Source organism: Bos indicus x Bos taurus, chromosome 19, assembly GCF_003369695.1.
Source record: "Bos indicus x Bos taurus breed Angus x Brahman F1 hybrid chromosome 19, Bos_hybrid_MaternalHap_v2.0, whole genome shotgun sequence".
NCBI lineage: Eukaryota > Metazoa > Chordata > Mammalia > Artiodactyla > Bovidae > Bos > Bos indicus x Bos taurus.
The window spans coordinates 9,806,679-9,812,678 of NC_040094.1; positions in this window are offsets into that span (position 1 = coordinate 9,806,679).

The following is a 6,000-nucleotide window of genomic DNA, read 5'->3' on the forward strand; positions in this document are numbered from 1 at the left end:
TCATGTAGCCAGGTGAAGCTGGAAAGGTGAGGACAGTGTGCAGTGGAAGGCCTGGCACACCACACCAAGGAATCGACAGAGAAGGCACAAGCTTGAATCTAAAAATAGAATATTAACATTCATTTTTATTTTCTTGACAATTCCAAGACTTGAGACGGTGAGGTCCACCCGTCCTGCACCAGACCAGCTGCTGGGAAAAGCCAGCTTGGAGTTAAGCATTTGCTACAAAACATTCACAGAGGTTAGAGGTTCAATCCCAGCTTGAAGTAGCAGATTGCTTCTTCCTCCTGATCTCCCTCTAAACCCTTAAGTACAGTGTAGCAGCTAAGTGCCCAGACCTTCGTGCCAGTCAGACCAGGGTACTAATAAATTCCTGCTGTATCTGTTTACAAGCTGGGTGACCTTGGGTGAATTACTTAACCTCTCTGAGTCCCTCATCTCTAAAATATCACCTTTCTCCTCACTAGATAAAAAATAATAATAATAAATTTTCTTGAACATTTACAATGTCTGGTCCTGTTTTAAGTACTTTTGCACACTTTAGCTCATTTAGTCTTCAGAAAAACCCCAAGGGGCGGGTGTTATTACCATATCTATTTTACAGATGTGGAAACTGAGACATAGGGAGCTCAGAAGTGTTCCCAGGATCCAACAATAAGTAGAGCAACAATCATCCAAGACATGGCCCCAGCCTGTGTCTCTGGAGCCCATGCACTTCACTGTACTCCTGGAGATAATTACAAAAACTAGGGACTTTCCTGGTGGTCCAGTGGTTAGGAATCTGCCTTCCAACGCTCGAGACCCTGTTTATACTCTAGGAAACTGAGACGCAAAGAGATTAAGTAACTTGCCCAAGTTTCTTCACAGAGCCAGGAGAGGAGCTCAGGTGGTCTGGCTGCAAAGTCTATTCCTTATCACTCAGATACACTTCATGAATGATGACAATTTAACTTATTGTCATGCTTTTCATTCCAAGGGGGCTTCCCTGGTAGCTCAGCTGGTAAAGAATCTGCCTGCACTGCAGAAGACCTGGGTTCGATTCCTGGGTGGGAAGATCCCCTGTAGAAGGTAAAAGCTACCCACTCCAGTTTTCTGGCCTGGAGAATTTCGTGGGCTGTGTAGTCCACAGGGTCGCAAAGAGTTGGACACAACTGGGTGACTTTCACTTTCATTCCAAGGAGGCCTGCCTGTGATCAATTTCACCCTGATGTTCAGATCTGATTCTCTCCAGGGATGGAGATCCATGGAGGATGTTGGGGATGGGGCAGGATGCATATGCCTGGGGGCCTTGGGCAGCAGAGCAACAGGCGGAGGAGCCTTTGGGCCTTGCTGTCCTGGGGAGGGCTCCTTTGTGCTTTGGGGAAGGGACCCTTTGGAGCACCAGTAAATGGCCAGGAAAAGGAAGGAGAGGAAGCAGACACTACCTCTAGCCCCTGTGCCGGGCTCTGGGCACTAGGGGAAATGGCAAAAATGTCTTCTTCACTGGAAGAGACTCCCTGGATAGAGCTGTACATACCACAGCTAGTTCCAGGGTGGTGAGTGGAGGACCCTAAGGGGCTGAGTGATTTCTTTGAAGGAGATTTCACTCACCAGGTGTCTCTTTAAAAAGAAAGACAGAAACCCCTCCCTCAAGCAGGGCTGAGCCCCTGGGGGCACGAGGACCTATGGCAAGATGGGGTCCTAGGGTCCAGACCTTCAGCTCAGGTCCCACACTTGAGGCTGTAAGGCCGGCTCCCCTTGGGGCTCAGTTCAGCTCCATTCCCCAGGGAAATGTCACATGGTGGTGGCTGGTCCGAGCTGGCGAGAGGGGCACAGCTGCAGGACCCTGCACACACTGCAGGACCACTTCACCAGAAAGCAGAACTGAGAGTTCAAGGAGCAGCAGGATGCACTAATTTGTTTACTTATGCAGTCATGGATCCTTTCTTTTTTCAAGAGCCTACAGATATGTATATATATGGGCTTCCTGTGGGGTGCTGGTGGTGAAGAACCCAGCTGCCAATGCAGGAGACATAAGAGATGCGGGTTCAGTCCCTGGTTTGGGAAGATCCCCCTGGAGGAGGGCATGGCAACCCACTCCAGTATTCTTGCCTGGAGAATCCCATGGACAGAGGAGCCTGGCGGGCTACAGTCCACAGGGTCATAAAGAATCGGACACAACTGAAGTGACTTAGCATGCAGGCACATGTACATGTATAAATATATACATATATTTATACATTATATGTATATGTACTTTGGGCCCCACTGCATGGCTTGTGGAATCTTAGTTTCTCGACCAGGAATTGAATCCCAGCCACAGCAGTGAACGTGCTGAGTCCTAACCACTGGACTGCCAGGGAATTCCCAACAGCTTATAATTTATTATTATTGTTCCTAATATTTATTTTGATGCATAGATTGCTCTGAATTTGGCCATTTGCTGACTCCTGTGTTCTTTTTAAAAAAATATTTGAAAGTGAAAGTCGCTCACTTCACGTCTGACTCTTTGTGACCCCGTGGACTATAGTCCATGAAATTCTCCAGGCCAGAATCAGTTCAGTTCAGTTCAGTCTCTCAGTCGTGTCCAACTCTTCTCGACCCCATGAATCAAAGCACTCCAGGCCTCCCTGTCCATCACCAACTCCCGGAGTTCACCCAGACTCATGTCCATCGAGTTGGTGATGCCATCCAGCCATTTCATCCCCTGTCGTCCCCTTCTCCTCCTGCCCCCAGTCCCTCCCAGCATCAGGGTCTTTTCCAATGAGTCAACTCTCCACATGAGGTGGCCAGAGTATTGGAGTTTTAGCTTTAGCATCAGTCCTTCCAATGAACACCCAGGACTGATCTCCTTTAGAATGGACTGGTTGGATCTCCTTGCAGTCCAGAATAGTGGGTAACCTATCCCTTCTCCAGGGGATCTTCCCAACCCAGAATGCAGGGTCTGCATTGCAGGGAGATTCTTTACCAACTGAGCTTTGAGGGAACCCCCCCTCCCCCCAAAAATATCTATTAACTTATATATTTGAATATACTAGGTTTTAGTTGTGGCAGGTGGGATCTTCAATCTTAGTTTTGACATGTGGGATCTAGTTCCCTAACCAGGGGTCTAACCTGGGCCCCCTGCATTGGGAACATGGAGTCTTAGCCACTGGACCACCAGGCAAGTCTTTCCTGTGTTCTTCTGATACATCCCATCTTCTTTGATACATTCCCATCCTGACTTTCTTGCACAGAGATGTTTTCACCATCACTGTAAAGACTACATTAGACCATCCATCAGTGCTAAATCTAGGGGGACGTGTTGATGAGGAGGAGGATATTCGAATGGTCTTAAAGTGCTTCTCCACAGACTTCTTATTAGTTGCGAGGGGGAAAACAATAATTATACAATGGGGAAACTAGGCAACGCCTTGACTGAGTGGTCATCATCTTGGAAGGACAGAGGCTGTCATGTGCCTGCAGATATGATATCCCAAGGAGACGTTGCCTCGGCAGGATTCCAGCTGAGAATGCATAATATCAATGTAATCATGGGGGACATCAGACAAACACAAAATGAAGAATGTTCTATTTTTTTTTTAAAAGCAGGGGTCTGTAATTAAAAAAAAAAAGTCCAGCTATATAAATGGCCTAGGTTTAAGGAGATTAAAAAGACAGAGCAACTAAATGCAACACCTGACCCTAAACTAGACCTCGTCCTAGGAGTGAAGATGCTGTCAAGGACATAATCAGATCATGACTGAAATATGGATTGTAGATTAAATAAGTGTATTATATAAGTGTAAATGTATAAAATTTCAGAGAAGTACTTGGGGGAAGGTTCATGATGTATAAAACCATGGAATGGTTCAGAAAAAAAAAATGTAGAGAGATAGAGCACACATGTGAATAAGTAAGGGATAAAGTGTTAGCAATAGGTGAATCTGGTTAAAGAGTATAAGGTGTCTCTTGTACTATTTTCACCTTTGCAACTTTTGTAAGTTTGGAATTATTTCCAAATAAAAGTTTTTCAAAGCTGTTTCAGGTTTACTTTGTGGCTTTTGCTGCCCAAGCCCTGCAATCAACTTTTTTTCCAGTAGAGCCTGGGGATCAAGAATATTTAAGCACATTAAAAAAAAAAAAAGTAACCCATATATTGGGAGAAAATATTTGCAAATAATAGGACTGATAAGGGATTAGCCTTCAAAATTTATAGTTTATGACACTTAACAGCATCAAAACAAACAGCCCACTCAAAAAATGGGCAGAAGACCTGAATAGACATTTCTCCACATGGCTGCACATGAAAAGATGTTCAACATCGCTAGTTATTAGAGAAATGCAAATGAAAACTACAATGAGATATCATCTCACACTGGTCAGAATGGCCATCGCCAAAAAGTTCACAAACATCAAGTTCTGGAGAGGATGTGGAGAGAAGGGAACCTTCTTGCACTGTTGGTGGGAATGTAAATTGGTACAGCAACTATAGAGGTTCCTTAGAAAACTAAAAATAGAGCTGTCATATGACTCTGCAGTCCCACTCCTGGGCATATATCTGGAGGAAAAAACAGAAAGGATGCAAGCACTCCAGTGTTCATTGCAGTACTGTTTACAACAGCCAAAACATGAAAGCTACCTAAATGTCCATCAACAGAGGGATGAATAAAGAGGATGTGGTACATACATACAATGGAATATTACCCAGCCATTAAAAGAATGAAATAATACCATTTGCAGCAACACGGTTGTACTTAGAGACTGTCATACTGAGTGAAGTAAGTCAATCAGAGGAGAAATATTGTATGACATCCTTTATATGTGGAATCTAAAAAGAAATTACGCAAATGAACTTACAAAACAGAGAAAAGGACACAGACTTAGAATAGGAATTTATGGCTGCGGGAGGGGAGGAATAGTTAGGGAGTTTGGGAAGGTCATGTACACTTATGTATTCAAAATAAATAACCAATAAGGACCTATTGTATAGCACATGGAACTCTACTCAATGTTTTGTGCCCATCTGGGTGGGAAGGATGTTTGGGGAATATGTATAGCTGAGTCCCTTTGCTTTTCACCGGAAACCATCAAGACATTGTGACAGGGCTATGTGTGCCTGCGAGCTGCATCGTTTCAGTCGTGCCCTACTGCGTCTTTAAGTCGTGCTGCAACTCTTAAGGACTGTAGTCCACCAGTCTCCTCAGACCATGCGATTCTTCAGGCAAGAATACTGGAGTGGGTTGCCATGCCCTACTCCAAGGGATCTTCCCAATCCAGAGATCCAACCCGCATCTCCTGGGTCATCCTGCCTTGCAGGCTGTTTCTTCACCGCTGAACCACCGGGAAAGCCCGTTAATCGGCTATACTCAAATACAAAATAAAAAGTTGAAAAAAAACCCAACAAGAGCAACAAAAATAAATGAGAAGGAAAAGCACCCCTACCATGTGGAACAGCACGACAGAAGGCAGGGAAATGTGAAGTGTAAGTGTAGATGATAGAAAGGGGAAATGCGTCTTCTGAAAAGCTAACCCAACAAACGGCCCCCAGGTAAGCCATAGCCTCCCCCGGGGGAGACAAACCGCAGCCCCCAGCATCTTCCCGCAAGCCTCTCCCCACTCACCCTCACGTGTGTGATTTAGAAATAGGATACAGCAAGCTGACAGATTCGGCCATCCTTCAAGGGGCCAACGTTATATTCGGAGGCACATTAGATAACTTGATTTTATCTGTTTACATACAAGGTGGTACAACTTTTGTGCAGAGTGCAGAAAGCGAAGCAGCGTAGGAAACTTCCAGCCCGAGTGGAGCAGCGCTCCCTGTGAATGAGCACCCTCCCCCGACCAACCAGAATACAGGCGACATCAGCCAATCCCGACTCGGCAGTGCCCTGGTCGGGGCGGGGCTGACACGCCCAGAGTTGTTTGTTTGCCTCGGCTCCCCACCCGTCCGGCTCTAACCCTAGTCTACCCCAGGGAGGAAATCGCGGAGACGAGGCCGGCAAAGTAGATTTGGCCAAACTGTGGAGGGCATCGGACTTT